This window comes from Silene latifolia, chromosome X, assembly GCF_048544455.1.
Source record: "Silene latifolia isolate original U9 population chromosome X, ASM4854445v1, whole genome shotgun sequence".
NCBI classification, from domain to species: Eukaryota; Viridiplantae; Streptophyta; class Magnoliopsida; order Caryophyllales; family Caryophyllaceae; genus Silene; species Silene latifolia.
Window position 1 is genome coordinate 138,900,586 of NC_133537.1, and position 17,429 is coordinate 138,918,014.

Below are 17,429 nucleotides of genomic sequence, written 5' to 3' on the forward strand. Positions count from 1 at the left end.
ACCCTACCAAGCCCAGGTCATAGAAGTCAAAGAAAAGGGTTCAAAACCCGTGTTAATCGCAAAACACGACTGTCACAAAACCCCCCTGCAAAAACCCCACTCCCTCCGTCAACCGTGGTCCACAGTGGTCAATGGTCACTCCCTGGTGGTCCACGGTCAGTGTCATGGTCTTGGGTCAGTCAACGGTTGTCTATTTAATGAGTTATATTAGTCTTAAGGTGAGTATGTTATGAGACGATTAGAATATTACCTGTGACGATCTCCTATCTAGCTCCTCTTTTTCTTTTCTCTTTATGTGAGTTATTTGTTTTTTATGATGAATACGGTTTATTTATATAGTTAGGTCATATGGTATAAGGAAGCAATTAGGAAACTATACAATTACCATATTATTATTATTGTTATACAAATACGACTATTATTATACAACTACGATTATTATTATTATTATTATTCAAATACAATTATTATAATACAATTACACATGCTATTATTATTATTACTATTATTATGAAATAATTTACTCGAGCTATACTCAGCACGCGGCCCAATGCACAAGGCCCGACAATTAATCCCGACTCATTCATTATTTTATTATTATATATATCCCGTCCTATTTTCAATTATTAAATATAAATGCCTTTAATTAATTATTTGAATTACGTAAATTAGTTATATAGATTTCACTAAACTACGGGGTATTACATATTTAATGAAACTGACGTTTGTTGTGTATGTGTAATTGTCACCTATTTTCGGGGGTGGCCTGTGTCGATCCATATGATATTTTCGATCATATAGGGAGTAGTTTAAGTACAGGTTTGCTTGTTGACGTGATCAGGATTTGGGTCGCGCCTCTGACTCGGAGTCGAGTAGTGTAGCATGGATAACATAGTCATAGATGAGTTGTATTTTATTTATTCATTTGTTTGCATTCATGTAATTTAATAAGCATTACATTAATAAAATGTTCTTTGATTGATGTTTTGAAACACTACCTCGGGAAACCGAGATGGTAACGCTTCAATTATCTTAGCCGGATAATTGGAGTGTTACACTCTATGGCCTCTAGGTTGCAAATGATTCCTTCTAAAACCAGTGCCTACTTCAATGGAGTTGCTGGATGTGTTAAAGCTGATATTCTACAAGTCCCTGGCTTTCAAGAGGGTCCGTTAACTTTCAGGTATTTAGGAGTCCTTATTTTTTGTTGTGAAAGGTAAATATATATTAATCAACAAATAACCAATTACATCAGAGTTTTTCTATGACTTGTACATGTATATCAGACAGCAAATGTAACATCTCGTACTTTATTTCATTTTGATGAGAAGTTTAATAAGCAAAGTATGTTTTAATCTGTTAATAATAAGTTGAGGTTGAGTTTATTTGGCCATTTGGAGTACTTTGAGTGAACTTCGGGACGAATTTCTATTTAAGGGGGGAAGATTGTAATACCCCGTATTTTAGTAGCATTTAAAATGGGTTTTAATGAATTAATTATGATGTTTCTAATTTATAATAAAAATAAGATGGAATAATAGAATAAATAAAATTAAATAATAATTAATGGTTGAGTCAGGATTTTACTATTTAGGCCGTGTAAAACCGTGTTGCTTGGTCTATAATAATAATAGTAATAATAATAATATTAGTAATATTACTATTAGTAATATTAGTAACAATCGTATATGAAATAATTATAATTGTAGTGGAATTTCCTAATTGCCTTTCTACCTATTATAAATAGAATAGAGGGGGACCTTACCCTAGCATATACAATCATAAAATCTGAAAATAATATACATAGAGGGAGAATAAGAGATCTAGAGGCAAGGAAAAAAGAATTAAGACCGCATAATCGACATAAGGTAAATCGTCTCACAAACTAATTCAATTACAATTTCTATTTTGTTTAGTCGTGTATAATGACCACCGTGGACCACCGTATGACTGTCGGTGTGGTCGTGTACTTGACTGTAGCTGCTCTAGGACCACCACCTTGCTCGCCTGACTTTCCCTTGACCGTCGACGACCTTCCCGTGGGTGTTTGGCAGGGTGGTTTATGGGGTTGTCGCGGGTTTGGCCGTTTAATTAGAATAGGAAGTTGACCACACCCTGGGTATGGGTGGTTGGTCAGGGGAGGAGTAGTTGACCCTGGTGGCAGTGGTTGGTGGACAAAAGGCAACGCCTTGGTGGCTGGGTGGCAGGATTTTGCAAAACAGGGGAACGGGTTTAGTATGTATGAGACCGATTTAAGACGACCACCATGACTAGCCTAGTTGCCTCGCCGGGAAAAAGGAACTACCCCTGGAGTCGCTGTGTGTCAGTGGTGTCAACGGTGGTGGCCATAGGTGATATTGGTGGTTGTGGTGGTGGTGACTGTTAGTTATTAGACCATATTATACTCATCTTATGACAATAAAATTACTAGCTAATTTTATGTAATGGTCTAATCTACATGCATGCAAAGAATAAGAGTTAAAAGTTCCTTACATTGTTAATGGAAATATTTGGGCACAACTCATGGACTCCTTCCTTGATGTTGTTCTTGAGCGTATGTTATGAGGATGATCCTCCAATACCCCAAATCACCAAGTAAAGTGATCTCCTTTGGATGCACCCAAGACTATCCCAAAATACTACTAAAATTATTAACTAGATAAAAGTAGTAGTAACCTTGTAATATATAATATTATTACAATAATAATATTAGATGATGTATATTATTATTTGTGAATTTTATTTTGATTATTTGATCAACAACTTGATCATGTTTTGGTGAGGAAAAATGAAGAAAATAAGTCTCCTTTTTTCAACTCAACAAAACATGCCAAGAGAGTAAAAATGGACAAATTTTTAACTTAAATATTCACCCATGTAAATGTGTAAGATGAGGTATATATAGGCCTCTCAAATGTATAGAAATGAGAGGAACATCTCATGTGAATTATGTCACAAAATATGGACAAGTGGAGGTCACTGGTCCACATGTATCATTTGGTCCATTTCGATTTTCGACATTTGTCCCACAAATGCTTATAAGTCTTATATTTAATTATCTTACATATAATTAAATATTAAATTGATCATTTAACACTTAAATAATACAAATTAACAACTAATGACTACTTAACTATCATGTAGTAATTGGACCATTTTATCAATATAAAACGTATCTTATGAACCCTTATTAGCAAATTTTACAACCTCTTGTAAATTTAAATAGCTAATTACCTTTACCTCAAAACTTATACACACATCGTATAAATTTAATTAATTAACTATTAATTATTAAATTTCAATTAACACTTATTAATTAATTATCGAATAATTAAATAATAAATCTCCTTGGCCTGGGTTCGTAACTCGTCATCAAATAATACATTCACTTGACTTATTAAAAGTCAATTAATACAAGGACTTAATTAATTTGTATCTCATACAAATAATTAGTTTTTTCATTTTGGCATCATCCTCTAGGTGTGACCTAAAGGGATCAGCTGATCACCGCCGTCACACGACAGTAATGTCAAACTCTAGTCATCCAATCATTTCCGATTAACGATGACCAGCTGACAAATAAATAATATAAATCCCTGATATTCGTTTTACGAGATTTAATATGTAAACGTACTTATTGTGGAGGACACTACTCCAACAATCTCCACTTATCCGACACAAATGTGCGCTACCAACTCTCTTCTCCAATAATATCTCCCACTCAATGCAAGATGTCTTTCAGGTCGTTCTTGCACATGATCATATCATAAAGTGGTTTCCTCAATCCGGAGAATGACTGTCTGACCGGATAATCTACTATAGATCTCATCCGAGCGTGGCCACGCATTTCTAGTCACCTCTCCTCGAGTGGCCTTGAGATAAAATATGACATAAATGGAAAATCCCGTTGACCTATTTTCTTCGTTCGATACAGATCACAATGACCCAGTAAATGCTCATCGGCCTCCTTTTACGGCGCGACCGAGAAAAAAAACCTAAGCCACCGGAAAACCGGACCAACTCAGACAAATAGTCGCCAGTCTAAAGAATTGACTCGAAGGAGTAAAATAGAAATCCTAGCCACGACCTAGCAACAAAAGGACTCTATAAACGGTTACTTGGGGAAGGGGTGTCCTTTGATTCTATGCCATGTAAAATATCATAGTATGGTTGATCCTACAGCAGATGAGATACAGTGGTGGGAGAGTTTCCAGATGTTTTTTGCAGAGGAGATACCGGGTTTGCCACCAAAGAGGGAGATAGATTTCAGTGCGGAGTTGAAACCAGGGACGAGACCAATCTCTAAGGCCCCATATCGTATGGGTCCTAAGGAGTTGGGGGAGCTGAAGAAAAAGTGGGATGATTTGATAGAGAAGGGATACATTAGACCTAGTGTATCGTTGTGGGGAGCACCAGTTCTGTTTGTAAAGAAGAAAGATGGGAGGTTGAGGTTGTGTATCAACTACATGGAGCTGAACAGTGTTACAGTGAAGAACAAGTATCCTTTGCCAAGGATAGATGATCTGTTTGACCAGCTGAGTGGGGCAGGAGTCTTTTCAAATATTGATCTGAGATCAAGGTACCATCAGGTGAGGATGTTGGATGAAGACATACCTAAGACAGCTTTTCGATCGAGGTATGGTCACTATGAGTATGTGGTGATGCCGTTTGGGTTGTCTAATGCGCCAGCAGTGTTTATGGATTTGATGAACCGGGTCTTTAGTCAGTTCTTGTATCAGTTCATAGTGGTATTCATAGATGATATATTAGTCTATTCTAAGACTAAGGAGGAGCATGAGGAGCATTTGTGGTTGGTGTTTCAAACTCTGCGCGACAATCAGCTATATGGAAAGTTGTCTAAGTGTGAGTTCTGGCTAGAGAAAGTGGCTTTTCTGGGTCATGTGATTTCTAAGGAGGGTGTATCTATGGATATTAGAAGGATAGAGGCAGTGGCTAAGTGGGAGGCACTTAAGAATGTGGCCGAGATTAGGAGTTTCTTGGGTTTGGCAAGGTACTATCATCGGTTCGTGAAGACTTTTCGAATATTGCAAGGCCTATGACCGCGTTGATGAGGAAAGAGAACAGGTTTTGATGGGATGAAAGTTGTAAGACGGCGTTCCAAACCTTAAAGGAGCGTTTGACCACAACTCCAGTCTTAACTTTACCTGAAGGGTGTGACAACTTTGATGTGTATACAAATGCTTCAAAGAACGGGTTCGTTTGTGTGCTGATGCAAAACAGGAAAGTCATTGCCTATGCTTCTAGGCAATTGAAGCCTTTGAGGAGAACTATCCGACACATTATCTAGAGTTGGGTGCAGTTGTGTTTGCTCTCAAGATTTGGAGGCATTATCTTTATGGGGTGACCTTTAAGGCGTTTCCTGATCATAAAAGTCTAAAGTACATCTTTACTCAAAAGGATCTGAACATGAGATAGAGGAGGTGGATGGAGCTTATAGGGCATTATGACATGGAAATCATATACCATGAAGGGAAGGCAAACGTGGTTGCTGATGCGTTGAGTAGGAAGAGTGTGCATTCTCTATGCACAGCTATGTCTTTGATGAGGTTGACATATGAGGTGGGTAAAATGGGGATACATGTGATTCAAAAAGGAGATGCTAGAGGAGAATTGACAGTAGAGCCGGATATATATGATGACATTCGCAGGAAGCAGGCTCTTGCTTCTAAGATTCAGGAGTGGAGGGATGGAGTAGAGAAAGAGACAGTGTCTCAGTTCTCTATTCATTCTGATATGAGTGTTCGGTTTGATGGGAGACGGTGTGTGCCTAAGGTTGAGGAGTTGAAAAAGGTAATCATGACAGAGGCTCATTGCACACCGTATTCAGTGCATCCGGGTGGTGACAAGCTTTATAGAGATCTGAACAAGACTTTATGGTGGCCTGGGAGGAAAAGGGTAACAGCTGAGTTCATGGCTAGATGTTTGACATGTCAGAGGGTTAAGGGGGAGCAGCGATGACCACAAGGTAAGACCCAGTAGCTTGAGGTACCTGAGTGGAAATGGGAGTCTATCTCCATGGATTTTATAGTAGGTTTACCGAGGAGCCAGAAAGGTAATAACATGATATGGGTGATAGTTGACCGTTTGACTAAGTCAGCTCACTTTATTCCAATGAAAGATACATGGAGTAAGGTGCAGTTGGCTAATGGCTACATGAAACATGTGGTGAGGTTACATGGGGTGCTAAAGGACATTGTGTCAGATCGGGATGCGAGGTTCATTTTTTGGTTTTGGCAAGAGTTGCAGGAGTTGATGGAATTACCTTGAAGTTGAGTACTTCATTTCATCCTGCAATAGATGGACAGACAAAGAGAACTATCAGGACTTTGGAGGATATGTTGATAGCTCGTGTGATGGAGTTTGGTGGTAGCTGGGAAGATAGGTTGGATTTGATCGAGTTTTCTTACAACAACAGCTACCATACGATTATTGGGATGGCTCCGTTTGAGGCTTTATATGGGAGGAGGTGTATGAGTCCAATTTACTGGGATAATAGGGCTGAGGCAGTGGTTTTAGGAACACAGATGGTACAGGAGATGATAGAGCAAGTGAAAGTGATTCGGCAAACGATGAAAGCGGCCCGGGATCGACAAAAGAGTTATGCGGACTTACATCGTCGCTGTAACACCCCACGGTAATTGAAGAGGTCCAGTGATAGGCTTAAATGACTAGTGCTTAAAGGGATTGGAAGTACTACTCATATCAACAAAGTGCACTTTCTTTTACGGTCATCCATGCGAAAGAACTCCAAAGTTAAGCGTGCTTGACTGGGAGTAGTCTTAGGATGGGTGACCTCCTGGGAAGGTTTCCGGGATGCACATGAGTGAGGACAAAATGCGTTATTAAGGACCCGTGTTGATCTGTGGGCAATGTACACAGCCTGGTGAGCTATCATAAGTAACCGCTCCCGACCCGGTTTGGGTCGGGGTGTTACAAGTGGTATCAGAGCAACCCTGCGACCGTGTGGTGATCGGAGGCAGTTGTTATACGCTCCTGGAGGAAGTGGTTATACGCTCCATTGTGATCACCCACATAGCGGGGGAGGATTCTGAGTTAGCGGTTATGCTCCCAGGCGCAATGAGGACGTTGCGTTCTTCAAGTGGGAGTGACTGTAGCACCCCACGGTAATTGAAGAGGTCCATTGATAGCCTTAAATGACTAGTGCTTAAAGGGATTGGAAGTACTACTCATATCAACAAAGTGCACTTTCTTTTATGGTCATCCATGCGAAAGAACTCCAAAGTTAAGTGTGCTTGACTGGGAGTAGTCTTAGGATGAGTGACCTCCTGGGAAGGTTTCCGGGATGCGCATGAGTGAGGACAAAATGCGCTATAAAGAACCCGCGTTGATCTATGGGCAATGTACACAGCCTGGTGAGCTATCATAAGTAACCGCTCCCGACCCGGTTTGGGTCGGGGTGTTACAGTCGGGACATCGAGTTTCAGGTTGCGGATAAGGTTATTTTTAAAGTGTCACCTATGCGTGGGGTTATGCGGTTCGGCAAGAAAGGGAAGTTAAGCCAAATGTTTATTGGACCCTATGAGATTTTAGATCGTGTGGAAGAGGTTGCTTATCGGTTAGCTTTACCACCAGTTTTGGATCGTGTACATAATGTGTTCCATGTGTCTCAGTTACGGAAGTATGTGAGTGATCCTTCCCATATTTAGAGGTGGAGAACATCGAGTTGGATGAATCCTTGTCTTATCCAGAGGTACCAAAACATATTCTTGATCACAAGGTTCGCAAAACTAGGTCCGGGGAAACAGTGTTGCTCAAGGTTCTATGGTCTAATCATGATGTTGAGGAAGCAACTTGGGAGGCGGAAGAGGTTTTTAAGGAGCGGTATCCGTCTCTTTTTGATCAGGTATGTGTGGTTACAGAGACGTAACCATGTTTCTTTTAGGGGGGTAGGAGATGATCCCATAAGGTTTTGGTATGGTTTTATGTCGCTTTTGGTACAGTTAGCGGTTGTTTTGAGTCGGTATGAGTTGTGGTTGAGTTTTGTTTTTAAGTTGTTGGTTGCGTTGTTGTGTCGTAGTTGAGTTGGTAAGTTTGTTCTTGTGTATGGGTTTGAACTTCGGGGACGAAGTTCATTTTTAAGGAGTGAAGACTTTAATGCTACGGTTTTATGTGCTGTTGATTACTCTATCGAGTCGGGCTTACTCTGTCGAGTAAGTGTGTGTTGGCGTTCTGGACAGTGTTCTGTCTGTTGGGTACTCGATCGAGTAGGGGCAACTCGATCGAGTAGGGGCCACTCGATCGAGTACCTCACTTACTCGATCGAGTGCCTCGGGTTTTACGGGTTATTTGCAGGCTTTTGATAGCAACGCGAGAAGGATATAAAAACACTTTTCGTCAGTTTCTTTTTACATTTTACCCTATTCTAAGTTTCACAAAAGAGAAAACAAAGTTACGTAGCTCTTCTCTCTCACATTGCTATCAAATCCCAAGGCTTGAGTCGTCGGAATCCAGAGTTCTTTACATCATTGAGACCGTCACGTTGTGGGTAAGATCCCAGTATAGTTTTAATATCGTTTCTTTGATTTTGATTTTGTTTTAAATCCTAATGGGGTAATTTGGGGGTTTTGGGAGTATTTTGATATTAGATGGTGATTGTATGATTGATATGATGTGATTTCGTAGAAGAACGTTTCTGATTCGCTATTATGACGATTGGGGTGATTGCATTTTCAGGTAGGGTTTCCAACTCAGTTATTGTTTACATGATCTTGAGATAATGTTGGTTATTGATTGTTGGTTGTTGGTTAATGGCAATTGTGTATATCGTAATTGAATTGGAATTGTTGATGTTATAGTTGGTTGTTGTTGTTTGTCTATGGTTCACGAGGACTTCCTCGGTTGAGTAGCGTCACTTGCGGGAGTGGCTTCACGCCCTTGATTCGCCCTTTGTGGAACCTGACACAAGAGAGGATGTGCACATTAAAGAACTTTGGTTTGCTCTCGGCATAGATGAAAGGGGCTTAGGTGGGAACGGCTGCGGTCCTTCACTGACGGTGTGGATTACTGGTTGCGGCCGTAATCTGGCAGGACTAGACCTTCAGGCTAGTCAGGTGATTGGTGATATGACGGTGTTAGAGAACCGTGTGTATTGTTGTTGTTTTATTGTCTTGTATTATGTAATCAGTAACTGACCCCGTTTAATTGTTTTAAAAACTGTGGTTATCCATTCGGGGATGTTGAGCATATATTGAGCAGGTATGATATAGATGTGCGAGGGATAGCTGGGCTTGAGTCATCACGAGTCATTTAGAAGTCTTCCGCTATGTTGTCAAACGTTTTATATTACTTTAGTTGGTTTTTGGATTTGGAACAGTTGTATCACATTTTACAGCTTTGGATTTTGTTATGTAATCACTTTAAACATATCTATTTAAAGTACGTTCTATTATGGTCTATTTGATATTCATTGCCTCGGGTAACCGAGATGGTAGCCCTCTCATGCATTAGGTGGTCCTGGTAAGGCACCTTGGTGTATGGGGGTGTTACAATATGAATCCCCATCTTAGTCATCTCATCCCTCTATTTCATCAGTGACATGGCAGTGCATAGAGAATGCACACTCTTCCTACTCAAAGCATCTGCAACCACATTAGACTTCCCCTCATGATAGACGATTTCAATATCATAGTCCCAAATCAGCATCATCCACCTTCTCTGACGCATGTTCAACTCCTTCTGAGTGTATATATACTTCAAACTCTTATGATCTGAAAACACCTTAAAGGTTGCCCCGTATAGATAATGCCTCCAAATCTTTAGAGCAAATACCATCGCACCCAGCTCCAAGTCATGAGTATGATAGTTTTCCTCATACGGCTCCATCTACCTCGAAGCATAGGCAATGACCTTCCCATTCTGCATCAAAACACAACCCAACCCATTCTTCGAAGTATCAGTATAAACCTCAAAGTTCTCACTTCCCTCAGGTAGAGCCAGGACGGGATCTATAGTCAAACGCTACTTTAATGTTTGGAACGCCGTCTCACAACTCTCATCCCAACGAAATCAAGTCTCTTTCCTCATCAAAGTTGTCATAGGTTTAGCGATCTTAGAGAAATCCTTCACGAACCTCCTGTAGTAGCCAGCTAAACCCAAGAAACTCTGTATCTCAGCAACATTCTTCAGTGCTTCCCAGTTTGACACCGCCTCGACCTTACTAGGATTCACCGATACACCCTCTTTTGAAATCACATGACCCAGAAAAGCCATTCTTTATAACCAAAGCTCACACTTGGATAACTTTGCATATAGCTGATTATCCCGCCAGGTTTGCAGTACCAACCTCAGATGCTCCTCCTATTATTTCTTAGTCTTATAATAGACCAAGATGTCATCAATGAAGACCACCACAAGCCTATCCAGAAACGGACTGAAGATTCTGTTCATGAGATCCATGAACACTGCCACTTTATTAGTCAACCCGAAAGGCGTCACCACATACTCACAGTAAACATACCGCGATCGAAACGCTGCCTTAGGAATATCTTCATCTGAAATCCTCAGCTGGTGATAACCTGATCTCAGATCAATCTTGGAGAACACCCCAGCTCCACTCAACTAGTCAAAAAGATCATCAATCCTCGGCAAAGGATACCTATTCTTTACGGTAACATGGTTTAGCTCTCTGTAATCTATGCACAACCACATACTACCGTCTTTCTTCTTCACAAATAGAACTGGTGCACCCAAAGGTGATACACTAGGTCGAATGTATCCCTTATCCAATAAATCGTTCAGTTGTTTCTTTAATTCCTCCAATTCTTTCGGTCCCATACGGTACGGAGCCTTAGATATATGTCTTGTCCCCGGTTTAAGCTCAACACTGAAGTCAATGTCCTTCTTAGGAGGTAAACCTGGTATCTCCTCCGGAAAGACATCACCAAAATCACTAACCACTGGTATCTCTGTTGATAATGGCTCCTCCACCCGAGTATCCCTCACACAGCAAAGGATCAACGGACACCTCTTCCTCAAAATGACTTTAAAGTCATCACTGCAATCAATTTCATCTTGGGTTTTACAACAAACCCCCTATATGACACCTTGACTCCCTTAGGACCTTTTAAAGACACTTTCTTTTGACGACAGTGTATCTTGGCCCCATACTTACTCAATTAATCCATCCCGACGATGACCTCAAACCCATCCATAGGAAACTCAAGCAGGTTAACCGATAAATCCCCTTGCCCAACTACCATAGACACTCCCTTATACAACTTGTTACAAGACACTCACTCTCCCGATGGTATAAACACGTTATGTTTTACCAACTCATACACCCCCAAACCCATAGATAAGCCATGACCCCTAGACACAAACGAATGGGTTGCCCCTGAATCAAACAAAACAAAAGACGGCGTATTATTAGCAAGAAAATTACCCGTGGCCACATGAGCATCCTCCTCGGCCTCTTGCTTGCTCATCATAAAGAGTTTACCGCTATTTTTCTTTCCTCCTCCCTGGACCGTAGTCGCCGACGTAGTAGGCTTAGCCACCGAGTTCTGAGTCACACTGTTGGCCGGACACTTATAAGACCCTCCATTATTGCGGTTGTAGCCGCCATTTTTGTTGCCTTGGCCTCCTTGGTTGTTCCATGACCCAGCTGGCCTATTACTTGTCAAACTCTGGTTCGGAGTTTACAAGTAATTCCCTTGATATGATGTCGAAAAGCCTCCTCCTCCCCTTGCTGCGCTCGTACACTCAAACCGTTTGCGATCCATCCCGCCACAGTTGAAGCATTGTAGAGTGGAGTTCTTACTAGTACTCCGGCCACCTCTTCCCCGACCACGAGATACCCCGCCATAGCTAGACCCTCCAGAAAAAGTCGTAGCTTGGTTGTGAATACCCCTCTTGTGGCTTGATTGGTTGCCACACTCACTCTCAGCCTTTTCTTCTCAACTCCCTTTTCCTTGGCCTCCTTGGCCATGTACACTAACCTATCATCATGCCCCGCCCTTGCATAGACATATTTCAGATCAGAGATTACCCCAGCTGGTAGCCTTTCCATGATCTTGATTTCTAACCCTTTCTCGAAACGAAGAGCCAAAATTCGTTGACTCGGTTGCATGTCCTCCACATAGCTTGACAGCTCATTAAACTTGTGGTAGTACTATGCGACAGTCATGTTGTCGGCCATTGAAAAGGAATCGAATTCAGCCCTCAACTTTGCACGTATGTGCTCCGGAATGAAGTGGTCCCTCATTGCCCACTTGAACCCTGCCCGTGGAATTGCAGGTTGACCTAGATTCCGATAGTATGCCCGAGCCCCTTCCCTCTTATTGTGCCACGAAACCCCAACCTCATCAACGCAACCTGTTCCACCATCATCTCTACCGGACACTGAGCCACCTCCAACAGACTCTCCATCTCCCGGTGCCAGTTATCAAGCAGCTTAGGCTCACCAGTGCCCTCATAAGTACTAGGGTTAAAGTGAGAAATGGTGGTGCTCAGACGGGATGCATCCACTGGTTTCCCATCCCCTTTCCCCACATTTTTGAGTGCCTGCATGAGCACTTCTTGCAGCTCAATCATCCTAGCAACCTCTTCGAGTCTCATCTCTGAGGCCTGAAGGTACGGAGCTGATCTCTTTGGCGACATTTTCAGCTGATATAACCAAGATAAACGTAAGCACACAGCCTACGGCTCAAAACAAATATCACATCCGCCAAAGAGGTACTCGGTCGAGTAAGCTGACTACTCGGCCGAGTACTCCGAATCAAGTAGCTGATCAAAAATACACATAAAGCATACTCGGTAGAGGATCATACGTACTCGGTCGAGTACTCCCCACTCGGTCGAGTGCCTCCTTTACTCCGCCGAGTGGTCATATTCCAATAGCTACTGCCAAAACACAACCCCCTCACACTCGGTCGAGTGATAGGTTACTCGACCGAGTACCCCCTACTCCGTCGAGTACCTGCCCAGCTCGGTGGAATCATGCCAAAACGATCTACCCTTGAACTTTTATATATATATATATATATATATATATATATATATATATATATATATATATATATATATATATATATATATATATATATATATATATATATATAGAGTCAAGATCCGGTGAGAACTCATAAATATTTGAGGATTGAGTAACGAATGAAATATCACTCGTTCTTCTAAACAATATCAGTCGTTGATATCGGTCACTGATAAGTGTAAAAAAAACACGGTCACTGATAAGTGTAAAAAAAACACACTGAGTCTGGGTCAAAAAACATAACACGTAGCCGATTTTCTTCCACTCTCAATCAACAACAGGTTTTCCCCCAACTTCTCTCTTCTTCTTTCAAACTTCAGTACTTTATTCTTCAGTTGATTTCTCTACACTTTTTTTTGCGATTCGTTCGAACATCAATTTGAATTTGTTGATTACAGTAAAGATGAAGGTTGTTTGTGCATACTTGTTGGCTTCTTTGGGCGGAAACTCATCCCCTTCCGCTGCTGATTTGAAGAAGATCCTTCCTTCAGGTTGATTTTTGATCGATTCTTTTAATTTTTTGCGATTTTTGATATTTAATATGATTATACTCGTTTTATGTTTAGATTAATCGTCAAATTTTGTTGATTATTTGTTTTATTTGATTTGTTAGGGTTTTGTTGTGTTGTACAACTAATTGTAAGCTAGTATGTTTAGATTAATCGTTAATTTAAATTGTTTGAACGTAATGTTTGATTTGATTACACTCAGTAAATCTTGAGATAATGATTTAATTGAAATTGTTAGGGTTTATGATTTGGACTAGCACAAACTAGTTACGGAGTATAAGTTAATGTTTGAAGTTAAACGGAAACTTGATTAATCGCTGATGTAGATGATTAAAACGTGATATTTTTGCATTTAATTTGTTATATGTAGGTATAACTCTTCAGATTTTGTTGATTTATGATTTAATTGTATTTCTTATTTTTATGTGCTTACAAGTATAAGGTGATTATAAGCTAATATTTTCCAATTAAACGGAAATTTGATTAGTCGCTGATGTAGATGATTAAAATGTGATATATTCACCTTTAGCTCACTATAGGTTGAGATAAATTGTCAAATTTAGTTGATTATTGATTTGATTGGATTTAGAGTTTATGTGTCGTAGATTGTAAGGTAATTGTTATTATTTGGAATTAGAAATTTGGTTAAGCGTTGAAGTTGATTATTGGTACACATTTAGCTCGTTCAGTGTTAAGATAAATTATTAAATCATCAAAGCATATATGCGTATCTAATCAACATTTTGATTCATTGTCAATCTAAGCGTTAGAACTAATATTGACTCACATACTTTGAAAATCTTATATACCGTATGGCATATCATGAAATTGTTTGTAAGGACTTGTGGTTTTTTTTTTTTTTTTGCGTATCAATTATCAGGAAACCTCAAGCAGATTTGTTACTTGTATTTTACATTTGTGATAATGAGAAACAATATCACACGTTATTAGAAACAGTATCACACATTATACGAAATAATATCACTATTTCACAAGTACTTTAAATGACTCTCCAATTTTGTAATACTGTGAAACAATATCAGAACCAATAAAATAAAATACCACAAGTCCTTAGAAACAATATCACAGTTTTGTTATTATTGTGTTAAATTTACTACTGACATTATGTTTTTGTTCTTTGTTTTCTTTTGTTGTAGATTTCTTCACTTGGCGGATGTTGATTAAGAGCTTGTGTGCATGCTGAGAAAGTCTATATTACATCATCAACTTAGCAAAATCGTCTTTTTTACTCATTATACTCACATATACAAATTCTTTTATGCTTAGATGTAATTCTGAATGGCGACAATTTTGTATTCTTTCTCCATTTTTGGTTAACAATATCATTAAACCACAGAATCAATAATATAGTGTTACCAAGATTTGCCTTTTGTATTTTACAATGCCAGACGTTATTGTAAACAATATCACACTTCATTTGAAACAATATCACCATTCTTCTGAAATAATATCATCACATCACGCTAAATTGTAGACAATACCCTTGTGTGATATTGTTATACAATATCACATGTACTTATAAACAATACCACTTTGTATACAAAACAATATCACAGTTAAAAGTATTTTAAAAGGAGTCTCCAATTTTGTGCTACTATGAAACAATATTACAAACAGGTAAATAAACTACCACAAGTAATTAGAAACAATATCACACTGTATGTAAAACAATATCACATTATACACAAAATAATATTGAAGTAAAAAGGATTTTTAAATCCCTATCCACTTTTGTTATATGAGAAACAATATCGCAACCATTAAAGTAAAATATCACATGATATTTGAAACAATATCACACTTTACCAAGAATTATATCAGAGCCTAAAGAAATTGTTTAGCCATAACTACATTTGTAATCTTGAAATACAATATTCACCTATACCGGAAATAATCGAGGATTGAGTAAGTAACGAATGAAATAAGTTCTACCATCATTACATCCATGTACTTTCAATTACAATTTTTTCTATTTTTTTATGGTTACTTGATTATTTTCGCGATATTAGACGAGGAGGAATAGGTTTCTCTACAAAGTTGAGGTTGCCAAATAGAGGAAGATCCCAAGAAAGTATTGAATAGCCTACTCTATTCTATAATAGAGTCCTCTTCTTTATTCATCATCCATGACTCCAAATCTGCAAGCATTTGTTGAGCCCTCTCATAGGCCTTGAGGTGAGAGTCCATTCCTCTTGGCCCGTCTGCCATAGCGGTCTTCACTCGTCGGAGAGTCTCCTTCGCCTCGACGATCCTCCTTTGTTTCATTAGACAAATGCCTAAATTGCACTTTTTGTTGTTGTCCGGTGCAATTGAGAGTGCCCTTCTGTATGCATCTTCTGCTTCTATGTAGTTGCTTTGCTGCATTAGTGCTCATCCCAAATTACCCTGAAGATATATTTCAAGAATATACTTTAGAAACCATGTCGAAACCAAATAGATTTAAGAATTGAATTGGTTTTTGGTTACAAATTCATACCGGTAAGCGAGTAGCCTCTTGCTCTACTGAGACCTGAAACTTCTTCCCTTGAGATCATTTCGTTCTCTTCCCATTAAAGGCAACACCTTTCTCTATCAAGTAAAGCTTGTGCCTCAAGAGTGATATTTGATCATCTAATCTTCCACATCTCTGAAAAGCTAAAAGCATAAATTAGACATTTTCCCAAGTTCAGTCCAGTAAGCAAATAATTGCAGAACTGGATAAAATATGACTTGCTAGGCATTGCAAATCTCTATAACAAATCAAATGATCAATCGAAAAAGTCACCCGACTATCTGATAGGAGCCTTACTACTTGAGACTGCAATATCCTGCTTTAAAATCAGTACTACGCCTATTCACCAATGCAATCTCAACTGTCCATCAACATTCTTTGACTTGAGAGTAAATTCGAGCAATTACCACCAGGAACTATAACCCGTTTTAAAGGATGCCTCCAACAATTTGTCATATCTTCCGGTTCACTCATCAAAATCTACAAACACACATAACCGATATGAGTTTAAAAAAACATCCGCATAACCAACCTGAGATAAAAAAAAAAGGATGCATAAAATAAACGTAGGTGTAACGTCAAATTATCAATTCTGGTAATTTTAGAATCATATCAATTACGAGTTATGTGATTTGTGGCTCTGTCATCTTGGTGCGGCAGTTTGAGTCTAATTTCCATCTAGGGGCAGGGAATTCGATTTTTGCCAGGTCTAAATGTCTAATTGAGTGCCTTAAAAAGCTAAAAGCATCACTAATGCTAAGTAAAATTTTTGATGGCGTACTTTGTAGCAGCAAGTAAAAATAGATACAACATTTAAATGTAACTTAAGGCAATGGTAGACACATAGCTAGCTGATGTATGTACCTAGGCTATAAGTAGACATTAGTTCAAGTTACTTATTTCCAACTTGGACAATTACGATTTTCAGGCTCCAAATTCAGAAAATGTCCAATATTCCAAGAAGACCATGTTCAACTAAATAGCATAAAGAATTACTAACCCCTAATTCTATTAAAAATTGTAGAAAGTGAAGACATGAACATACCTGGATCATCAAATCGGGATCTTTTAAATGAAATCGAAAAGAAATAATATCTGTGTAGAGTTCTAGTGGATCCAAATTGCTTCGAATAGTGCCTTGAAACATGATTGGATCCCGAGGAATGATGCCTAGCCTCGAGCCCTCGACCTTAAATCTTGAAGTTCAATCCTTGAGATGTCGATGCTATCAATCAAGATTCGGCCTGTAGTAGGTTCAACTATTCGAAACAATGCTTGTATGAGAGTCGATTTGCCAGTTCCAGTTCAAGACTGATGAATAATTTGTCCTACACATGAATCAAATAAAGAAATGGTCATGACTTAGGAGTTCGCTGCA

At 39.2% G+C, this 17,429-nt stretch overlaps 1 pseudogene; it reads right to left on the bottom strand.

Annotated features, from left to right (window-relative positions):
* Positions 1-15,543: 15,543 nt before the first annotated feature.
* On the bottom strand, positions 15,544-17,198 carry LOC141618455 (protein POLLENLESS 3-LIKE 2-like; annotated as a pseudogene).
* Positions 17,199-17,429: the final 231 nt, after the last annotated feature.